Here is a 23859-nt window from a genome sequence, read left to right on the forward strand (position 1 = left end):
GAATGGAAAAAGAGAGTTACGATAATCAGCACGGTGCTCTAACGGTTCCAAATTATTAAATAACAGTAAAGGTTTAACAGTGCAGTGTTGCAGTGTTTCTTAGATGAAAGAAACAAGACTGGATGAGCTCAAAGAGATTCAGAATTCAGATGACGATCAAAGATAATAAAAAGGGTCCAGAAGAGGCTGACGTGCTGACCGACATCGCTGTAGGAGGTGTTAGGACCAAACACAAGAACTTCAGTTTCACCAGGATTGAGATGGAGAACGTTTGGAGACAGACAGCTTTCAATGACAGTGAAGCATTTGCTGAAGTTGTCAGGGAGAAGAATTTTGAACACTTTACATGACTGGGGTCCTGGTTGTTGTTGGGTTTTTCCTGAGGGAAGAGGACAATTGTGAAATATTAATTTCAAGATTGCCCATAAATAATCCTCATTATTATTATTTTCCTGCTCTTATGACTTTATTATATTCATTTACTGTCATAACTTGATCTACATCGTACCTCTATAAGAAAAGTGTGCATTAAGGGAAGTTCACAAAACTGTCATGCTACCACACACATTTACACCAACACATAAATCTGCAGTGCCTGCAGTCCAAAAATTGAATTAAACACAGACAGTCAGTCCTTTTTCAATCACTGCACATATCATATCCTACGGCCCCCGAGAGAAAGAGAGAATGAGAAAGACTCGTGAAAAATAAAGGGAGGACGACGCAGATAATGAGAAACTCTGAGAGAAATGGAGAGACAGAAAGAATTAGAGACGAGGAGGGAGGAGAGGCCAGATTAGCGAAGTATATCTCCAGACCAACATAATTACCCATCATCCGCCTCTGTAATACTTTTCTTATCATCAGGCTCTTCAGAGAGGAAAGGTGCAGAAACTCCAGAAACTGATTTGTGCTCTTTATTTCTCTCCTGTCCACCGCCTGGCTCTTATTGTGGCAGGTCAGACTAATGAAAGAAAAGAAGTGTACCATTTAAGATGTAAAAGAAAAGGAGAGACAAAGCAAGACATGATGACAGGATAAGGGAAGAGAAGATGAGGGGAGATGAAATTACAAGATGAAGATTGGAATTTGACAAGAGATAACTTTCCTGAAAGGTAGATTTGTATGTCCTCAGAAAAACAAAGCTGCATCATTAACAAACACAGCAAACTATCATTTTGGTGCAACGCTTAATCACATGTTCTGGGGTGTTTCTGGCAACAGCCTGCTGACCCAGGTCGACGGTGCATGATACCCCTGAGCTCTGTGATATTTCTGTCATTTTAATTGCCCAGCTTAGCTTGATCCCAGATTGTTTCTGCCTCCCTTTCATTATTCCTTATTTCAACTAGCAAGCGCATCTAGATGAAAAGAAATAATGAGGAAATTGTTACAAAAACAAAGTACACAATAATGTCTAATTTTCATACAGATCTCTAATTTCCTTGGATGAATCAGTGTAGTGTAATCATGTTGGGTTTTCAGTATTTGCTCACCTTTCATTGTATCCTCCGTGTTTAGTTTTCCCTCGGTTTGTCTTTGTTCGCTCCTCATGTCTCTAACCATCACTTCCTGTGTTATTTTTAATTGCTTATCCTTGTGGAGCTTCTTTTACATCACTTCCTGTCTTTGTCATCCACCCTCGTGATTGTCTGCTCGATCTGATGGCCTTCACCTCATTAGTACAAGACAATTACTCATCATGTTCAATAGTGAGTAATACAGAGGAGCCTTGGCAGATGGCACGTGTGTATTGCTATTCCACATAAGGTGTCCTTTGGCATTGATGCCTTGATTCAATTCAGTTTTACTGATATAGCAACAATTCACAACAACAGCCATCCCCAGGTACTTTAATGGTGTAGCTTCTATATTTTACAATATAAAGAGAAGCCCAAGAGTCAGACAAACCCTCTGAGCAAGCTCTTGGTGACAGAAGACAAAAGTTAATGACATGCAGCAGTAATATTATCTAACACAGGGTCACTGAGGGAAGCAGCTGTCTGGAAAATGGTCTCTAAAGCAAGTTTTTACTGCAGTGATGTGGCAGAACAAATGATGCTGATTACATTTTAAAACTCCTTTCACAATTCCTGTTTATAATTAACATCAGTGGTCATCATATCGGTTTTAAATTGCTGTTAAAAATGCCATTAGCAGTGCAGAAAAGTATTTGTTTTTAGAGAAACTTCAGTGCATAATTAGCTGCTACTTTGCATTTTCTTCCCATTTTCTGTGGCTGGAAGCAAAATTCTGAGCCGTCCTCACCTCGAGAGAACCTGGGATGCTGATCAGCACCTTCCTGCAGCAGAAAGACTGCCTTTTGATATATGAGGACATAAATTACAAGAGAAAAGCCGAAATGTATAAACTTGCTCCTTTTGTTGCTTCATTATTTTAACTTAAACAAGTTGGGGCCAGTTTGCTGTAAAATCTCAGAACAACCAGGAATCTTATCAATCTATCAAACAAAGCTGTTTTCAAAGGGGACGATGGAGATAATGTGTTTGCCCTTGACTGACTTCTTCTTCTTCAGTCACATTTCTCACTCACTATGTGTTAACAGACCTCTCTGCACTGAATCACACCTGTTATTCATCTCTGTCTCTCTTCCACTGCTTGTCTTTATCCTGTCTTCCTTCTCTCACCCCAACCAATCACAGCAGATGGCCCCGCCCCTCCCTGAGCCTGGTTCTGCTGGAGGTTTCTTCCTGTTAAAAGGGAGTTTTTCCTTCCCACTGTTGCCAAAGTGCTGCTCATAGGGGGTCACATGACTGTTGGGGTTTTCTCTGTATGTATTATCATAGAGTCTACCTTACTATATAAAGTGTCTTGGGGTGACTGTTGTTGACTGTTTCTCCACGTCAATCCATGGTACACCTTTCAAGTGTGTATGTATTGTACTTGACCCACTAAATGTGTGCTGTTTTGTGTACAATGTGCACCATGAATGAGCTTGAAACAGAGAAGAATATTTGGGGACTGTAAAGGCAAACTTAAACTTGCAAGACCAAAGAGAATTCCCAGGAAGATGTAGTGAGGCAACAGGAAATAAGTGGGAGAAGGAAAGAAAGCCAGAGGCCCCGGGTCCCGTTCAGACTCTGCACCCATCCACCCTGGGATGAGTGTAACCCTGGGAATACACACAGTGCATGTCTGACACATCATGTCTTTTCAAACTGCTTGGCAGCATGAGCATCTCAGAAGCGTGACATTTTGTCTGCATTGGTCTTTTATTTTGCTATTTCTGTGTCTGACTTTCACCATCTTCATCTTTTCTGTGCACTTGGTGTAGTTTCTGCAACAAGAAAAAAAGACCTATAATTAAGCAAAGCACAGCAGTGTTACACTTTAGGATGCTTCTGAAACGTGCCTCATCTGATGAAAGAGCAAATGTTGTTTAGAGTGGGTGCAATCAGCTCTGAGCTGGAACACGATCCAATCCCACCCAGACTTACTCAATATTAACTACACGTTGAGTCAGACAGACTTGAGCCTCATAAGGGATTTCTTAATTTTAGGAAACAGTGTGGAAATCAAGCAGCAATACGTGGGGCTCATAAATCTAAGAAGTAATCTGATAAATGGTCTGAGGAGTGACGTGATCACTGAAATGCCAGAAAATGCAGTTCATCTCATGGTGGCGAAAAGAGGGTCCATCCCCATAGACTCCAATGATAAAATGTCCAGTTTCACAGCAGAAATTCACAATTACAGCCTGCTAGAAAAGCAAATTGTGTTCCTATTGTTTCACCCTTACCTCCAACTTATATGCCACAGAAATACAGCAACAAGCTGTGGGACAACTGACCCTAACAGACAGGATCTTCAAACCAGCATCTGTGGCTACATGCAGTCGTATCAGACAGACCTTCATGACGTTTAAATGCAGCTGTTCCAATTAAGTTTCATTCTGCACAGAAACCGTTTATCTGTAGGAGCTTATTTTCCTTCATATCAGTCACAAAACATGTTCTGCACCTTTACCAAGCATGCTTCATAATCATGCCCTGGACTTTATAACCCACCAACACTTTATGGCAGTTGGTCTGAAACCTGAAATTGTGGCAGAGCCTCCAAGTGAAAGTGCAAAATGGAGCTGGGCCACAGTGCATCGCTGGGGAGACAAATGGGAAGGGGTAGAAGTAAGAAGTGAGAATAGAAAATGCTGAAAAAACAGACAGCAGAGAAACAGAGAAAATGAAAGAGGGGTGAAACTGATTGGAGTTGGGGGAGTGGGGGAGTGGGGGGGACAACAACAGAAGACCTTGGGGAAATGAAATGTTTATTTAGCAAATACGGGGCAAAAGATGGGGTTTCTCTCCATCCAGCAATCACACAGAAAAACAGAAGTGGGCAGCAGTGTAAATGGAGAGAGCGGGGTGAGAGAGCGGGTTAGCACTGGAGGGAGAGGAGATGGACAAGAGGTAGGAAGAGTAATTAAGGGATGCAAGGGAAAACAGAGGAGAAGAAATGGAAAAGAGAGAGGGACGGGGCGTAATGCAAAATGGATGAGGTTACAGTGTTACAGCTGTAGCAGTTAGCGTTTTCCATTATTCATGCAGCGCTAGGGTTAGATTCGGGTTTTCATTCTCGTCAAGTGGGTTTAAAATTAATTCCCTGAGCACATCCATTTGACAAAAAGAAGACTGTTTTTTTATTCAAAAATAATGCACATCACTCTCCTCTTTTAGGGCCTGGGATCATTCAGTAAATAGGTGTCCAAATACAGATGCTCTTACACCGCATTCTCTATCCTCACAGCACATGGATGCAGACTATATGTTTTACTTTTCATGCCAAAGATCATTTGAAATTGTCAGAGTGGGTGGAAGCACCAAATGATGTGGATTAAAATTCCAACGGTTTCCCTTCTCCTCCATTATTTATGTCGGCAGCTGTTCGGATGTGTGAGCCAAACTAACAGGAAAACCAGAGTCTCATGTGGAGCCAGGATTCATTTCCTGTTGCTTCAATCTTTTTGAAGGCTTCTTTTCTATCTTGCAACACATAAAAATGTTTTTCAAGTTTTTAATGTGTGCATAGTCTTCGAGCTTCAAACGTTTGTAACACAAAGAATAAATTCCAGGGTCTCTATCTATTTATTATTATGAAAGCCTGAAAGTTCAACTTTATATTTTAACATCAAGGAGCCAGACTTTCTCGTCTTTCTTTTAAAGTGCTCTTGAGCAATAATTTTGCAGGTTTTCTGAAGGCTGTTCTCGTTGGACATTGGCTGCTTTTTCAACAAATTTTGTCATGTCATATCTGTTGTGGAGAACTGTGTGAGGACCCAAATGCAGACATGCAAAGGCAGAGTGTGGTGAACTATACTGCCTCTGTTCAGACTTTAACATCATATGGACTGTATGCATCCAACATACCAAACTATCAGAGTTTATTAGCTCCCCAGCAGCACCGGGGCCAGTTTGAAAGTTGCAGAAAGTAATGTGATTCACTTTACACATGAATATATCAATTATAACTGAGATTGTTTAACTGTGCTTACAAGAATGCACTGTATCATCACTCATACAGCTTCAGCTTACCAACATTAGAATTGCAAATGTCTCATGAATGTTAATGACTTGTTATCTATCAGATAATATGGATTATATGCTAACTGAAGTTAAAAGTCTGTACATGGCCCATCAATAAGCCATGTTCATTATTGTGGGTTCGTGTTAACTGACATGCTGGAGACAGTTGGTAAAAAAATATATATATATCTTGTTGTCTTGCTGAGATAAAGTGAATGGCTGAGTGATGGATATCAGCAACATGGAGTATTTCACTAAATGTCAGAATCATGGATGAATAGTTTATAAAGCTGGAGTTTGAACTGAAAACAAAAACAAACCAGGAATATCTTAATTTCTTTATATTATGCGTTCATATATCGCCCACTGGTGATACTTTTAAAAACTGTGAAGGGTGGAGCCTGACAAAGTTTTAATAAATCAGTTTTGATCTCTCCTACGTTGTCAGCCCGACTAGTTCTGCTTTTCCTCGGCTGCACTGAGATGTGACGTTTTTGATATAAATGATTAATCCTAATTAATCATTGCACGTGCATGTGGAACAAAGTACTACAATCACGTGTGATGATGCATGATTTTAAAATATAAATATACTGAAATAACAATGTTATGGAGTATGATTAAATATTGTTGAAATATCCATCTGAAACATAAAAAATGACAAAAAATAACAAAAAAGTTAGTTTATTAATGAGATGAATTCAACAGGAAACAACCACAAACTCTGTAAAAGATGTGGACACTGATATTTTTGGAGCTAGAAGTTTCAACTAAAGTGACTCGAGCTGAGGTGGCAGAACATCTCTCAAATAAGAAGAATAACAAAATTCATCCGGTGTTTAGTGACTTTAAATTGTAAATTGTAAAAAACAAAGCTTTTTGTTTAGCAGGCTGTAGACTGGTTTATTTCTGCGTTAAAGTTTATGGGAACCTATTTGCTTTTGCAGCCTGCCTCAAGTGGTCGTTATGGGAACTGCAGTGTTTATAACTTAATGAGGGCTTCGTTTTTCAGCCATGTAGCTTTGCTGCTTTGGCCTGAACCAGTGCTGACTCGTGGTCCCTTTTTTGGTTGGTTGGTTATTTTGTAATGGAGACGCTAGCGTTTTCTCCACTTGCCTTATATGCATAGATTCAAACTAGTGGCATTTCAATCACTGGCGTACTCCTGCCACATCTGGGCTGCTATCTCACCACTGTCTGCGCCTGCAGAGAGGTGACAACAACATATAACAGCTGGTGGCTTCAGACAAAATTAGAATTCTCCTGTCAGGAAACATCAGACTTTGTTCCAGAGTAATTTGGGAGGCTATTTACATATTTTGCCTGACTTTTAAGACATTTCTGCTTCATTAGATGCTTCATTAGATGGTTTTCTCAGGAAAAGATAAGAAACAGAAAGGAGATGACAGGGCACAAAGATCATGAGTCCAGTGAGACAAGATATTCTCTCTGCTTGCTAATCAACCTGAAAGTTTGCATGACTAAGCTAAAGCTGTTTTCAATTAATTATTAATTTAAATATGCAAACTTTTTACATGTATGCTGCCAAACTGCTTGTAACAATCAGCCTAAAAGCAGTTTGATTATACATCCATTCAGTTCCTGCTCTTTCCCAAACCACAATTCTTTATCTGTGTACTTCACTTGCACACATAATTGTCTTTTTTTCCATAATTCATGAGATGCTTGAATTACATTAAGGTTTTCATTCATTCTTGAACGAAGCAGCTGGTAAATGTTTAAACCCACAGCTCTAACATGAATTAAATCATCCTTGCTCTGTCAGCCACAATAAATAGAATTTTATTTTGTTTTCATTTAAGAACTTGACAGGAAACAGGTGCATCTTTGGTGTTCTACCCATTGTTTGGGAAACATTACACTAGCACAAACAATCCTCAGCTTATGTTGAATCAAATTACTCGTCTATTCAATTCAATTTTATTTAAATAGCAAAAAATCACAAGAAGACTCAGCTGGACGCTGCAGTAATATAGAGAGAAAACACCAACAATCTAACAACCCCTTGTGAGCAAGAACTTGGTAATAGTGGGAAGGGAAAACTCCCTATTTAACAGGAAAGGGCCTTTGGCAGAACCACACGGTGGGGCAGCCATGAGGGGTGGGCGTGAGGGGAGGAAGTCAGGCTGTGGAAGAGAGCCAGAGATGATTAATGATTAAATGCAGAGCGTTGTTTCTATACATGAAACCTAAGGGAGGCATGTAAAAGTAGGGGAGGGCAATGTATCAAATATACTCGATGTATCGCGAGTTTTTCCACGTATGATGGTCAAAATGGCTTTATCGTAATCGAGTATAGTTGCTATGGAAATATTAAGCTGTCTGCACGTAATTCACTGTCATCGTTTTTTTTTCTCCCACACGCTGCGAATGCATCATTAATCCCCCCTCCCAACCAGAAAATGTTCTACCCCCTTTTGCATATTGCTATAACCTCACACACACATAGAAAACTGTGATATTAGAGTTTCGCCACCCATATAAAAGCATGTATAAGGGAAGCAGGTATGATGTAAATGCAGTTGAACCCTCTGGATCTCTAAAATTAACCTTAGCGTGTGAAGAAATTTGCTTTTCAAGAACATTTTGGAATCTATGATTCAAACCACAGTGCCATTAATACCTAAGGTGAGTCCACTGTCAGAGGCCATAAGAAGATCATTTGTAACCTTCACTAAAGCTGTTTCTGTGCTGTGATGAGCTCTGAAACCTGACTGAAACTCTTCAAATAAGCCATTCCTCTGCAGATGATCTGTTAGCTGTTTGACAACTACTCTTTCAAGGATTTTTGATATGAAAGGAAGGTTGGAGATTGGACAGCTAGGTCATGTGATGGCTTTTAAAGTCATTGTTTAATTACTACCACTGTTATGGCAACACGTTCTCTCCCCTTAATATTTTACGCTAGGTGACAAATCGTTCATTTTCTTAACATCGCTTTGGAAAACACTATTTTCCGTCATTTAACTGCTGGTTAAGGTTAGGCTTAGGGCTGGAACGTCTATTACCGCGGGACAGTCATTCCACTGGAATTCAGCCATAACCCGGCACGGACCATAAAAACGCGGAAGGTCACTTTTTGCGTTCCTCAGGAACGCTGTGGGACTGACAGAACGTCGGTATACTTGCCCCGGGAGTGAGAACGGTCATGATTTTGCATGTTGTCTTTCCTCGTCACACCTGAGGGTGGTGCTGTTCGTTCTCTCTGCTGTTTGCGCTTATGTAAGTTCCAGGTGGAGACTGACCATTGGTTGAAGACTGAATAGGGCTGCCTATAAATTGGGACCCTCTAGACCGACGGGACCCCGCGGATGTCCAACTTCCAAGCAAGGTGTGCATTTAACCCTGGATCTTGTGTTTAGCGGGGTACTGTGTGTGGCCAAGTTTTCATAATGAGAAGAACTTGGTTGTCTCGTATATTTTGTAAATACTGTAAACAGAACTTTTCTGATTGATCTGGTAGCAGTATGGGGGGAAGCCTTTCTCGTTTAAAACCTTTTTTCTCCTGTTTAGGTCAGGGAGACAGGTAAGAGGCTGGTATTTTCTTTTGGCTTTCTCGTGATAAGTAAGTTTGTTCTGTTTCATTTCCAGATCATTTTGTTTGTTGTTTTGGCCGTGCCCACCCTGATGCTTGCTACTTTTCAAGGTTAATAAAAATCTGGTTGTTGTGAAACCCAAACCCTGTGGCAGCGAGGCCGTCATCTTTCCTTTTTTTCTGTGTTGCGCGCTAAGCTGGGGTGTAACACCACCTTAATGGCATATGGTACGTAGCTCATTAACAGACAGAGCGATCATATTTAAGATTGAAGCATTTATAAATGGTAAGACTTTGAGCATTCTTGTAGGAATGGTGTCTAACAGTCAGCTTGATGGTTGGAAAATGATTGCTAAAGTTAACTCGGAGAGAAACTAATTATCAGTAGTATTGAAAGTAGCTCTCTGAGATGAATAATTCTCTAATTGTTAGAATTTTATTTGTGAATAAATTCATGAAGTCATTACCAGTTAAGGTTAAAAGAATGCTTGGCTCAACAGAGTTCTTGGCTACAGTGCTGAAGAGAAACTGGATTTTCTGTTCTTGTTTTCTTCAATAAGTGCCAATAAAGATTCACTGAGGCTTTTTTTTAGTGAAACGCCTACTTGTGTATTATTTGCCTTAACACTAGAACCACCAAGAAAATTTAAATAAGGTAGCTGTTAAACTATAACCATATAATCTCATATTTCATAACTTTTCCTAACATGGACTATTCATTGAATAATGAAAGACCACCTCTGGAACAGCAGAGGAACCATAGAAATGAATGTAAACCCACCACCATTGTTTACTACATTTTGAAGTAAAGGCTGTTATAACAGAGCCAGAGGTAGTTAGATATGATTGAGAAATAAATATATGGGGGCCTGACTTAATTACTACCGGGCTGACGATGGGATTTTGAGTGTGTGACCAAACGCATGGAGAACAGGGCGGGTTGCTGGCTGGTCTGAGCAGCGAAGCAACCGTAGCTGAACTGAACAGAGAGTCCTTTCTTTCACTCGCCTTTCTTTCAGCACAACTAATACTGCTATTAATTAATACTAATAATTGGTTATTACTTTGTTGTAATATGTATTTTAACTTTATGTTCTGTTATGAAACGTAATGTAGAGGCTTTAAAATGTGGAGTCCACACCCTATGTGTGATGTCACATGGCTAAATCCATCTATAATGTACTATTTATGGAAATGACATAAGGATGAATTTTGTTTTTTGATCATTTCTTTTTCATTTTGTAAGGTGAGATGAGTATTAAAATTGTGCCTAGTGTGAGGCTGATATGACTGTTAAATTCTAAATTTCTTTTGGAATAAGACCTAAAGGAGATTTCATGAGGCGTCAGCAGCATCTTCAACAGACCGAAGAAGTGCTCAGTGTGTGAAAATTAACTGAGAATATGATGAAGAATTTCCTTTCACTTGAGGAAAGCTGCATTTATCAATATGTTGACATATAACCTGTGTCATTTAGGTCCATCATAGTGTGATTCAGTAAAAGGACTAGATGTTGTAGTCCCTGATAATGCATTGCGTTAAATGGCGAGAATCTTGAGGGATGGCTGTTATGAGGAAAGGCAGCCCAGAAACTTTGACAGCAGCACACATCCTTGTGTGCCTCAACTTTCAGTCTTTTACCCAGGCTAATCTGACATTTGGGGGGGATTAGAGATCTGATCTAGGTTATCATATTAACACATCGTCAGTAGTGGACCTTGGATTCATCGGGTGTTTCGGCCATTATCACTAGACACCCTCATCCAAGGAGGCCCTGCCAGGGTTGGTCAGGACCCGGAGTGTGTCACTGGTTTATGATAAATTGTTATTTCTCTTCTTTCTTCTGTTTAATTTTCTACAGTTTATTTTCTCCTATCTATTCACTGCAACACTGTGAAAGCCACAGTTAGCTATCAGTCAAATTTCTGCTAAGGTTTTTGTTTACTTTAGCTTTTTAGGGTTAGTCTGTAAAGAAAAGGCCAGCTTCTGACAGCTTGTGCTAGATATTTCTCTCACAAGCTGGTAGTATGTTCCTGTGATTATCTGGCATAGCATAAATGTAAACAATTTGAATCAAGGGGGGGGAACTATGCTTGTTGTGGGATGCATCTGGGATCTGGGAGGGGGCCCGCATAAGATTTTTAATAAAGACGGCGGCAAAACATTGTTTAAATTCAGATGGCATCGGTTGGAGATGATTTCTCAGAGGGCAGCTGGTGAGATGGAAGTTACTTTATCACTTGTTAGCCAAATTAAAAATTTGGTCAAGTGCAGAACTTTTTATTAAGCACTCTCATAATAGAAAATGACATTAACTTAGTTCATTAGAAATCTGGAGGAAAAAAGTAATTACATTACAGCGAATCAATTAAGTTTTCATTGCCTCGTGACTAGAATTTGCTGTGTTTGATCCTCGGTCCAGCTGGATGTTTGGCTGCTTTATTTTATGGAATCTATTGTTGATTTTAAAAGGAAGAGATAACTGAGATAACAGTTGAAATTCATTTTCAAGTTTGGACCATGTTTGACTGCTGAGAAGGAAACTGATAAACAAAACTGAAATTTGTAATTCATCAACTTGTTGAATTTATGAAAAACTACTGAAAATTAGTATCTGTTTGTATACTGACCTCTAAAAAAAACTGAACTTTTTTACATTTTGTTGAGAGAAATGAGATTGGTAAGTCAGAGTCAAAGCAAAGCCTTTAAGGAAAAAATAACTCGTTTACTCCACCACTATTTATTTGCCACAAATGTATACAAGTACAAATCCACAGTTTTGCTATTTCTGCCTTCCTGTTAAGGTCAAAGTTTATTTCTAGAGCACATTTAAAAAAACCAAAGACTTTAAAAAGCCAGAGAGGGTTTGTGTTTCCTCCTCAGGATGTGCAGTTCTGCTTCTGTAATGCTTTGAAATGGAATGTGGACATGGTGCTGCTACGGTGCGAGCTAGCTTAGCTGTAGCTGCGTGTAGCAATTTTATATCTATTTTGTTTAAATTTAAGACTGATTTTTCACATGGTTTTGTGTAATAATGCTGCATGTAAATGAGTCCATAGACTAAACAAATAATGCTGCGCAGGAATACCTCTCCTGTCAAATAGACTAGAATGTATTCATTCGAGTCCTGGGAAACAATTTCCAGAACCGTTGTCTCAGAAAGCTAGCATGATAATGACACACTGGAATCTTTAGTTTCAGTCACTTCCACGGGTGTGTCTGTGCTCAGTTTACAGAGCTCGGAGCTTGTCAAGCTGAGAGGCTAGCAGCTGTTTTTGGTTGCTTGCTGAGGCACATTGTGGATAAACCTCTGGTCTTCCACTTGAGGGGTACACAGTCTACTCCTCACAGGTCCGTGTGCCAGTCTCAAGCCCAGATAAATGGGAGAAGCTGCACTGGGAAGGGCATCCAATGTAAAGACTGTGCCAAATCAAATATCAGCTGCTGTGACATCAGACAAATCAGGAGCAGCTGAAAGTATTTGTAATTTACATGATCTAATATACTCTTTTAAAATATTGGTGTAGTGGTTTTCAACCTGAATTCAAAAAAAGCTTTATTTATACCTGGTCCTTACAGAACACTGATAGAATGGATGCTCCATGTAAGCACCTGTCTCTCTCTATAGGGAGTGACTGCATAATTCACAGAAAATCACTCACCTTTGTCAAAATAGTGCCCCGTCGTGTCACAGCCACCTGCTTTTTAATTACGTTCAACAATACACTACAGTGAAGGATTCTGATGGCAATTATCTGTTTAATAGATTCCAGTTTAACTGAAAAACTGCGTTTCATGTACCAGCACCCTATGGCTGCAGAGTACAGAGGCTTGTATCAGTGCGTACACCACTGTGGGTCATTTACCTGTTCACTTGTTCATTTCATCAGTGCAATCAACCGCTTGACTGTCTGCATTCTTCTGGGCTTCAGCTGTGAATTATTTCCAGAGTTCAAATGAATACCAAATCATCAGAGACAGAAATCTTCGTCTACTCATATGGGTTTGCAGGATTAAACCTGTGGGTGTAGGAGGTATGTGAGGGGGGGCATTAACATTCACCATCCTTTTCCTAATAGTTCCCCTCCTCAGCATTAATCTGCCGTGTTAATCTATGCATTTATGTAGGTCACAGATTATACTGTGTGAACATTTTCAAAAAACTGAAGGAATGAGATTTGACATCCTCCTCTCTTTTGTGTATTTATTAAGTTCAATATTGGATATTCACTGGCTATGAAGGATCTCACGATAGTCTGTAAAACCACAAGTAAATGAGGAAGCGGCAGCTATGATCCCTGAATCCATTCTTTATTTAAAAGTTTACTTTTCTGACTTTTCTCTTGAGTCATCAGGCGTGCATGTGTACGGAGTATGTGTGCCTTTTTGCATGTGCATGTGTGTCAACCCTCATCTCCTATCCTTTGGTTTAAGTCACTATTCATCCATCCTGACTATTCATTTGTCTTCCAAGGCTGTGTCGCCTCACGCTCCCTCAGGTTAACAGTATTGGCGTTTACTAGAGATATGCAAAGCACGTTTCCACTTACACAGCGATACAATATTCAGCATTCAGTCCTCGTATAATGCTCCCCAGATGCTGCTAATTCTAATTCACAGCCGCACTACTAACAGCAGCCACCACTCATGCCACCTAAACCATTCTCCCCCCCATTCATCCTCATCTTTCTTCAGCATCCTTAGCCCATTCTTTACTTGGTGCATCTGTATGTCAGTCACAGCAAACAAGAGCAGGCACAGATGTTCTTCCTGGGTCATCACTAAAAATAGCAGTTAATCTTCTGGTAACTGTCCTCTGTTTATTTAAAAGAGAGAGAGCGAGAGAGACACACACACAAACAAAAGGAAATAACAAATCCAACAGCACTGCTTTTTGTATAAAAGAAAAGGAAATGTTTTAAGCATTGAGTGCAGATCATGGAGGAACTATCTTAAAACCTAAGCTAATCTGACTGATAGCCCTCCTGTGTACTTCCTGTTTAAGACTGAAGGTTTGGATTTTCATCATTTAACTAGCCTCTTCTGAGTTATTATAGACATTTAAATGGTGCCAGTCAACTTTCCAGATATTGAACATGCAGTTAAATCAACAGTTATCTTTTTAAGTTAAAAACTTTGAGGTCATTGATTCAATGACCTCAAAGTATGAATGTGTATTCTTGCAAATGTGCAGTATTTTCTCATCATCTTTTCATCTGTTGCTGCTAATACCAGGCACTCTTGAGAATCCTCTGGCAGATGCAATGCGTTTCTTCTTTCTTTAAACAAGCTTTTGTCAATCTGTTTGTGATTGTAAAGGGTTGTAGGCACGTAGACACCTCATCGGCTGATGGAACAGCATGGCACCAGGAGAGGCAAAACACCCACTGCATCATACAGGCACTGCACCTTAAGTAGAGGGTGATTCCTTCACAGACTGTAAATAAAGGTGGGCAACAAAGCTTCCCAGAACAGAACCTACAATATCTTGAAAATTGGTCCACTCATTTGTGCTGGTGTCACACTTTGCAGCCAGCATTACTGTAATGAATGAGAAGATGGAGACATGTCACTGAGGTACCGGCTGGGGCTGGTTGCTGTGTGGGTCATGAACCCTGACCACTCCATGTTAGCAGCTGGGACAGAAGCCCGAGCTAACAAATCAAATTACAAAACAAGTAATTATTACTGAAAGACAATATGTTTTGGGGATTTCCTTACCTGGATGACTTAAGACATATTCTGTTTGAACACTGTCGGCCATATCAAAGATAGATGTAGCCACACTGATGTCCCAAACGTTTTGATGTCCCAATGTGAAGTCTGGAGTTGAATCTTATCAATAACTGTTTCTTTTTCTTTATCAAACCAGAAGTGATGAATGAACAATGATTCTAGCCATATAGGCTTTTGAAGCAGGGTATGGCAGAAAATGTTTGAGGGCTACATGTGAGTTAATACTGATGCTGTGGTAAGGAAGCTAATAGCACAACCAATCCCTCAGTGGGAGTAAGAGAAGTAGACCTGTAGCTGGCTAGCTAGCTGACTGGATATTACATGAGAGCTGATGGTAATTTCTTGACAATCTTTTGTTGCTGCTATGTTAAAGTACATTTTACACCTTCCTCTGACCTTTTGCGCACTTTTACTTTAAGTATTTTCAGTTTTCAAAGTACTTCTGACCATGTTTCTAAACAGGTAACCTTTTAAACGACACAGTAAAATAAAAAATTAAAAAACACCAATAAACGGTTGTTTTTTTTTTAATCAAGATTTTTAATTGATGTCGACTGCACTGCATTCTTAAATTGGTGAAACGAGTAAGGCACCTTGCCTTTACCCATGAACTGCAAAAACTGCACACATATGTTGAATATAACCGGGCTTAAGCAGCAGCACGGGATATACAGATAGATGGATGGATAGATATTTCATGGGTGTGTCTTTTTGTTCGAACAGCCTCTCGTGCCCCCCTCCCTCCCTCTGCCGTCAGTCATCCTCGTGAGCCAGCCTGTGCGCCTACAGCCGCCTCCGACGGGCGGGAAGCACGCGCTGGATTCTGTGGCTGATTTTCAAACTTTCACCGTCTCCTGAGGAATTAGCCGCAGCTGCCACGGTACACAACACCGGGTCGGATACCGAGCGGGTGTAAGAAGAGGATTTGACCGGACGACGGAGGAAATGTGAGCGACAATGTGACGTTTCGGAGCCTCGACAAGGATTATCGCCGTCTCCAACCGTGGGCTGATTTTTCCCTCAAAAGATAAGCGACTTTCGGCATGCAGAGCCTGCTGCGGATCTGCGAGCCTCCACTAACGCGAAGCAAGAGCGTAGCTTGTTAAAAGTGCAGCTTTAACCATCGCTACAAGATTGCTAGTTTTCACTGAAAGTGCATTTCCTCCCTAAAAATGCTCTCGGAATATCAGAGTCAGCGGTGTGATTTATAATTGATAACGGAGGACGGAGCTGCCGGACACCGCCCGGACCGGGATTTCATCCTCTTTGGGGAAAAGAAAAGGACTGGCAGCTTCCAGCTGGGCGTGCAGACGGACGGAAACGACGCTCATCACCTGGAATGTTTGGAAAGTGAAATTGTTTTAGGTTATCTGTTTAAAAGGGGCCCTTACTGGAGGGATACCTGCATGATTTTGGGAGCAGTCCAGCCATTCAGAGCCCCTAAAGCGGAAGCTCCTATTTTTGTACTCAAGGACACCTTCAGTATCGGTGGGTGTAGTTTCTTACAGCCTGGCAGTATTTGGGTTTTGAAGCACAAGCCGGAGCAGGATTTCTACGGGGACTTCAGATTATCGGAATTAAAGCTCTTTAGCCCCCCAGCACCACTTTTCTCTGAGGCTTGCTCTCCAGCATCGATGCAGATAGCTCTTCCGTGCCCGTTACTTTAAATACGCTATTGGAGTAACGTTACTTGGGCTTTTTGAGGCGATTAGGAGTTTTATCAACAGCGGTGTGACCTCCTCCCCTCTGCCACCCACCCATCCTGTTCTTTTCAGGAACTACGTGTACAGGAGTGTTTCTCGTGGCTGTGCACGGGAAGCCCACCGGCACCTGGATCCCTTCTTCGCCCCGTTTTTTTTCTTTTCCGCTGCCCGAGCTCACTCACACACTCTTTCACACACACCGCTTTTTTTTTTCAGCACCAGAAAACAAACAAACAAACAAAAAACTACCAAGATAGCCCCTCTCGCTTCATGTGCAAGGGAAGGAATCGCGCAAGAGGGGAGACCGTGAGTTGGGATAAGGTGCTGAGCCCGATCGGCTTTAAAGCATTTTTTTGAGAGGGGAGTCCTCACTGTGATTTCCATTAGTGGACCGATCGGGGGAGAAAGACGAGAGGATTTTTGTGGAGGGGGTAGAAAAGAGACACATCAGGAGGAGAGGAGTTGGTGATCGATGAAGGTAAGGCTGATTGATCGGCTGTTAATAATGCAGTGTGTGTGATGCGCGCAGAGGATGCTCGGTGGGACCGAGCTCTGCTATGCGGTTAATTTTTTTTCGCCCCTGCCACGGGGATGCCAGGCTCATGTTAGAGCCAACAGTAGTTTTATTCTTAGTGCCCAGGAAATGAATCATCGCTGTAATCTGATTAGGCTCCTCCAGAACCCGGCTCAGTGTGCGACTTCTCTGTGTTGTTTGTGGGGGCACTGTCAGTGGCACTGCCGTTCTCTGAGGCTACAGACAGTTTATTTAGAGCTCTCCAAAAAGCTGAACTCTCCGCTGCTTCGAAGACAAACTGCTGTTTTGGCTCTGTGGACATTTCTTTGGCGCTTGTATTGGTTTCCGGGTGCACCGGCCAGGCTGGCAGCCCCGCCGTGCCTGTGTATGGGAATGCGCGAGTGCGTGCACGCACGCTAGGTTTCGCGCGCGTGAATGAATGCGTCCGTTCACGCGCATGCGTGCGTGTTTGTGAGTGGGAGCGCAGTGATAGAAGAACCCATTTTGGGGAGCTCTCTGTTTCTGTCTCACTCTCCGTTTCTAAAGCTGCCTCATCATGCCGCTCCAGCTGACTGCCGTTACAACCGCATCTATTATGAAGGAGGCTAGGAGATGAGAACAAGAGTGAAGGAGAGGTGACGAGGGTGGGGAGGAGAAGGTGATACAGGAAGGGAGGAGGTGGAGAGAACAGGAGAAGGTGTAGAGAGGGGCAGAGGGGGCCGGATAATAATGGGAAAACAAGAGGCATTGTTCCCAGAATGTGTTGGATATAAATCAAAACATAATTATAGCTTTTATTGAGCCTTTAACTTCTGCAGCTACGTGCTCAAAGAAGCAGGTGCTCTGGGAACCATCACACCAGGTCATTTATTGTTCAAGCAAAAAATCCCAGGGAAACAAGAAACATAAAAACAATCAGGCCAAATGCTGTTGTGTGAAAGCTGGAAGATGCAGAGAGGAGCAATGCACAGCAGGTTCTTTGTCTGCGATTTTTGTTAACAGAAGGGAAAGAGCCAAGGAGTGGTTAGGAAAAAGGGACAGCTCCACACTGAGAGAGCTTCTGTTCCACATAAAGATATGAAAGGGCCAACTGAAAATATCTGCAGATGGTAGCTTCAGTCAAGCTACCAAGTGGAGGATTCAGGACCATGGAGAGCTCCACAGGGGCCAGCATTGCTGAGTTTGCACGTGGTCACTCTAATGTCAGAACCACAGAAACCTCCTACACCGTGCAGCCGGGAGCCTGACATACAGGTGTTTGGGTGCCCATAGTATGGTGATAGCACCATAAACAAGTCCAGTAGCTTGTGGTTAGATTTAAACATGTTAAAATGAATTCAGGATCACACAGAGCTCCTTAGAGGGCCTAACATGTTTTCAGCAGAATAGATGGAGTCAGTGCATTTTCAGATCCACTTATAGTTTCCACTTCTTCTTCAGAAAGAATTTTCTGAAATCAGACCCTCTTTTGTTTGGTGTCAGCACCTGGGACACCTGAACAGCTTAAACACAACTGGTTGTACTTTGTGGTTAAACATGCTATTGTGAATTCAGGACCACAGAGCACTCATTAGGGCCTCACTGCTGTCTAAAATGTTTCAGGCACAACAAAAAGAAGTAATGTGGTTACAGCATGGGTAAATTGCAGGAGCAAGCTTTGACTTGGTGTAGCTTCAGTGTTGTATTTTGTATCAGTGTTTTTTTTTTTTTTAACTTGGTATTTATAGTTTGGAAATGTTTAGCTTTAGTTCATTTTTCATAGAGCAGGGATATGTTGAAGATACCAGGCATGAGGAAAAACGGAAGATGACACAAGATTCATGGATGTAGTGAAGGAGGACGTGCATAGGGATGGTGTGACAGCAGATTACTAGGGACAGGGTGAGCTGGAGGCAGATGATCCACTTTGGTAAGAACTGAAATATTATAAGATGGAAAGTATTTTTCAGAGGAACAATATAAGAACTATCGGGTGTGACAACACTGACGTAGGCTAACTATACTAAACTATTTAAAAACTGTATTTTTATTTAAGTTAAATTTTCTAAGCACACAGTATTGTTCAGTCTTTTTTTCAAAAGCCTATTTTTTTGCCTTCAGTTTGAAAAAAATGTATTTTTACACCTAGTTTTAGTTTAAATTCAATTTGCGTTCGCTCTAACCTTGGTCAACACCATGGACAGCTCCTGCACTGCTGCTTGTGCTTTGCAGTTTAAACATGTTATTATGCATTCAGGACCATGACCCTCCTTCAAGGGTCCAGCATGTTTCCAGTATGATGGAGAGATATGATGAAGAGCTATCAATGATTTCAGAATCATTAATAGTTCTAAGATACGTACAGTGTCGAAAGTCAGTAATATGAGCCCCTCCGGTTTGTTTTAAGCACCATGGACAGTTCTAACACAGTTCCAACACCCATGCCTGCACTTTATTGTTAGACCTGAACCATGTAGAGCTCGTCAGAGGTCACGAATAGTGCAGTAGATGCTGACCTTTGATGGCATTCAACAGTCCTCATCACAATGGAGTAAGCTTATCTGGGTTCAGAGTCACTGATACCGCTTTTCCACCAATGGAAATTGTTGTCATTGTTGGCTTTCAGGACTCAGCCCACATTTTGCCAGGTTTGAGAAATGTTATCATCAACATAGCATTACCAGCAGAAAGTCATGGCATACAGAATGGACTGCATTTGCCAAACATTGGTGAATTTCTTACAGAAGCCCCGCCATAGCCACAATGTTAGGTGGAAATCTGCTCTCGGTTGATCACTGGCTTTGTGTCAGCAGAAATTAACTATTGAGTTTGAGTTTCACAAGAATGTAGAGCTGTCTTTAAGAGGGTTCTACTTAATTTCACCTGCAACGTAGCTGCTTTTAGGTTGTGGATACATTCTGTAGTTGAAATTGAATGTTTACTATGTACTACTGGGACATGAACTCATCACACACATAAATAATGTTATGGTGAAGCATAACATTTTCTAGCAGGTGAGCCCTTGAATCCCTCTGCCAGGTGGGCTTTTGGGGTTCACATTTGTGTTTCTCATCATCCACAGTATGAGCCAGTTTAAAAAAAAAAAAAAAAGCTCTGAAGCTGCTCCTGTGCTGTTTACCGCTACATCTTTGTTTTTTCTCCATCTGTGCCCGGGGACTGCACAAGGTCATCCTGTGCAGCCATTATCAGATACATTTCGTGTTTCTCTTGCTGTGGCCTAGACTCACTCCAGCTCTGGGCATTTCCATTCTCTTCCAACAGGCTAAAGAGGGAAAAACAACAACAACATCCAGCTGGACAAGCAGTTATTGTACATAGTCAAATCTTCCCTCAAATTAAAAACAGAATTTTACTGATACATATGAGTTTGCCCCAGATCTGATTGCAGTGAAGAGCTCCACCAAATATTGCAGAGATAGTATAACTCTTTAAAAAGAAAATCAACAACACAAAGAACTCCATCATAGTGTTATTGCCACAATGAGTGCCGTGTAATTTTCCCACTAAGCTTCTTGTAATTCAGAATTAGAATCAAGCACGTTGGAATTAAGAGGAGTTATCGTTAAAAATATTTATAGTGACAGAAACAGATTTCACTGCCAAGTTCTGTTACTACAGCTAGTTACTGTAGTCCTTGTTACTGCACATCAACCAGTTCTCCATCCGCTGCAGGTTCTGGTTAAAGTGGCACTCCAGCTCACAGTAGACCTCTTGGGCAGAAATAATTGATGGTTACATTGGAGTACATTTGCAGGAGGACATCCTTTCTTGAAAAGCAGCTGAATCACATAGTGGACCACAATAACAACCTGATTGTGGTGGGGAAACATGAGATGGGGAAAGTTCCAGGCTTTCAAAAACTTTCAAAATAAGACTAACAGAATTGTCAGTGAAAGCGAAATGTACTCGGGTGGCCGTTAATATTACATGGGATGTATGAGTATGAGTAAAGTCTTTGTGTGGGAAACACTACTATCACTTTTGATTAAATGCACTTACGGTGCATTAATGTTCTGCAGGTTTAAGCCTGTCATGCTGGAAAATATAATCAAGGAAACGCTTCATCCCCATCCCCAGAATCGGAGTCAACTTATCTAAGCTGGTCAGGCTTGGTATCATGTAAACATTACTAGATTTTTATTTTCTGCTACTTATTTATTTATTTTTTTTTTTTTGGAATTACCACTGCACAGATGTATGCTCCCTCTCATAATTTGAAGCTAACCTTTTATATCTAATTGTCGGTACTTGCAGAGAGAGACGAGCTGCCTTTATATCTACATGTTTAAAGTTAACTGCCTCCTGAAAACATCAGAACTTATCTTCTGCATTACATGTGCTCACAACAGCACTGGCATTGTTTCAGCATATTAGGGGCTGTGTGTGAAGTTGCAGTGGTTTCAATATCTTATTAGGAGCCCGAAAAGCTGCGAAAGCTTCGAGGACAAACTGAATTGGAAGCACAGATTAGGAGAGTAGAATGTTTTGATAGGTGTTACATTTCTCCCATATTTATGTTTTGTTAATATTGTGTCCAAAAAACTTTAATTATTTTTTCGTCACCCTTTCCGGTCTGAGTGTGGGCTGTTTGGTGCGAATGTGTGTTGTAAGTTGTATACATTTTATTAAAATACATGTGGTTGCACAAGCAGAAGAACAACACCAGCCTGGTAGAAGGAGACAGGTGGACAGACAGGCAAGCAGACTATTTGGCTTGTGCGCTCTTACTCATACAGTGAGCAAGACACAGACTGGCTTAAAGCAGGTAGGCAGACAGACACCAGACATGTAAAAGAGCAGTTGAAGCAGGTGGCTGTGATAATAGACTGAAATGTGTTAATGTGGCTGCAGTGATGCATTGTTTTGTGGTGACTGTTATCATATGGAGAGCATTACAATAGGCTTCACATCCCATTAGCAAACAGTGAGCAAGAGCACATCCCCACCTCCACACTTACTCTCAGTACAGCACTTTGATGCGTTTCCCATTTTCTGCTACCTCTGACACATTTGTTGCTCCTTTTGTCAGATGGCAGAGAAATGATTTTTGAAAGCTCTGCAAACACACGGCTGAAAATGTGACTCACAACAAAGGCTCTGGATACTAAAGCTGGAGTTTGCACCTGTTTGGGTTGCAACTAATCACAGTTTATGTTTTGATTATTTCTCGAAAATAAAGTAATGGTACCCTTGTGGCTTCTACCAGTCACTTGTCAGTCTCGAAGCTCTGTGGAGAATGACCAGTTAATCTAATGTATGTGTTTAGTTTGTGGGAAGCTGCTAGAGGGACAACAACAGCTCCAGCAAGGCTTCTTCATGCTGATTCAAGACAAATATAGGATGAAACCTGTCTCGGTGTGTTAAATATGTATGTCAAAGTCCATTTCTACACATATTTAAATCTAAGAGTAAAGTTATTTTACATATGTCTTTTGGTAACTGGCTAGAACAGCATGTCTCTTGTTATTGCTCCTTCAAATGTGGAAAAATAGGCAAATATGAATTATTTACTGTATGTGAACAAATACAAACCATCTAGTTGTTCAGCAGGCAGTCTGGCCATTACCTTTGTCTGTGATTAGACCTCTACCTACATGGCAGCTCAAAAAAAAGAGTCTGAAACATTTCTAATTTCCTCTGAGGCTTCATTTGTTGGAAAAAGTTGGAAGTTGTTTTTCTACTATGTGATTGTGTTTTGATCTCTAGCAGCTGTCATGTAGGAACCTGCTTTAGTTTTTGGAAGTGCTTTTTCTTACTGATACCCAACAAGGATTGTTATGTAACGACGCTGTCACTCCAGGTACAGAAAAGCAGGTAAGAGCCAGTCACAGGAATCCAGATCATAAATGTTCATTTACATTCCAGCGGAAATTCTCCATCCCGTCTGGTTAAAGAATTAATCTGCAGCTTAATCTCCCAGTGTAGAACTATACCCCCAATCCCTCCGTCTATTCACCCATCTGTTTCCTCGTCCATCTGCCCGTCCAGCCAGGCAGCCTGTTTTCCCTGCCTGAACTCACTTTGTAGTCTTCCTTCCTGCTTTCTTTTCCCTGTTGCAGGTGCTCTGCAGGTGGACTGTTTTCATCCCAAGACACTACATTTAAATGAATGACGCTTATCCGTACTTCATTCTACAGTCTGCAGGAGGTCCTTCCTAGCAAATTTCATTTCTTCTCCACTCTCACTGCTTTGGAGGTGTTTCCCTCCCCCACTTATTCAGCCACGGTGTGCCAACGTGACAGCGTTAACAGGACTACTGCTGCAGAAATAGCAACTTAAATTACTATAATTTAGAGGTGTATATTTATTGTAATTCTTCCCCATTTTAGATCTCTTGGTTCCATTATGCTAAAATGTTACTGTAACGGCCAAATGCTGGATTCAAAATCAGTGTCAGCTTTGCTGTTTCATTTTCTAGTTAATCTCAATGTTATTTTTTTTTACCCAACGTTGTAATGTCCACACCCACACAAACACACCACAAATACTGTAATCATGGTGTTAATTTGTTTCTCCTGCTCCTCTTTTTCACCTCGCCTCCTCCTGATTTCTCTCCAGCTTATTTTTGTACAATCTTTTTCTCAAAAGATTGTGCGATGATCTTTTTTTTTTTTTTTTTCATAAATAGATGGCAGAAGTGTGACCTACATTTCTACCGAAATAAGGGATTGCTGTGTCTTTGCTTTGTCACACTAGTGGAGAAATTAACAGCGGTGTAAAAAATGATTGCCTCTAACTGCACCCCAAACCCAAAGTACCTGTTTTTGTCAAGATGTCAGGAGCTTAATGTAGATGTTTCTAATTTGCCAA

At 41.1% G+C, this 23859-nt stretch overlaps 1 protein-coding gene across 6 annotated transcripts in view; it reads left to right on the plus strand.

Annotated features, from left to right (window-relative positions):
* The first annotated feature begins 15564 nt into the window (after positions 1–15564).
* Positions 15565–23859, plus strand: part of si:cabz01090165.1 (uncharacterized protein LOC100333421 homolog) — a 378602-nt gene continuing 370307 nt past the window's right edge. For 4 of the 6 annotated variants that reach the window (XM_040039679.1, XM_040039676.1, XM_040039677.1 and 1 more), the window contains exon 1: positions 15565–17013. The gene's annotated coding sequence lies outside the window, so the exon portion shown is untranslated. The remainder of the gene's footprint in view (positions 17014–23859) is intronic. The other 2 variants (XM_040039675.1, XM_040039678.1) reach the window with 1 other exon arrangement.

This window comes from Simochromis diagramma, unplaced genomic scaffold, assembly GCF_900408965.1.
Source record: "Simochromis diagramma unplaced genomic scaffold, fSimDia1.1 OVJJ01000031.1, whole genome shotgun sequence".
Taxonomy (NCBI): Eukaryota; Metazoa; Chordata; class Actinopteri; order Cichliformes; family Cichlidae; genus Simochromis; species Simochromis diagramma.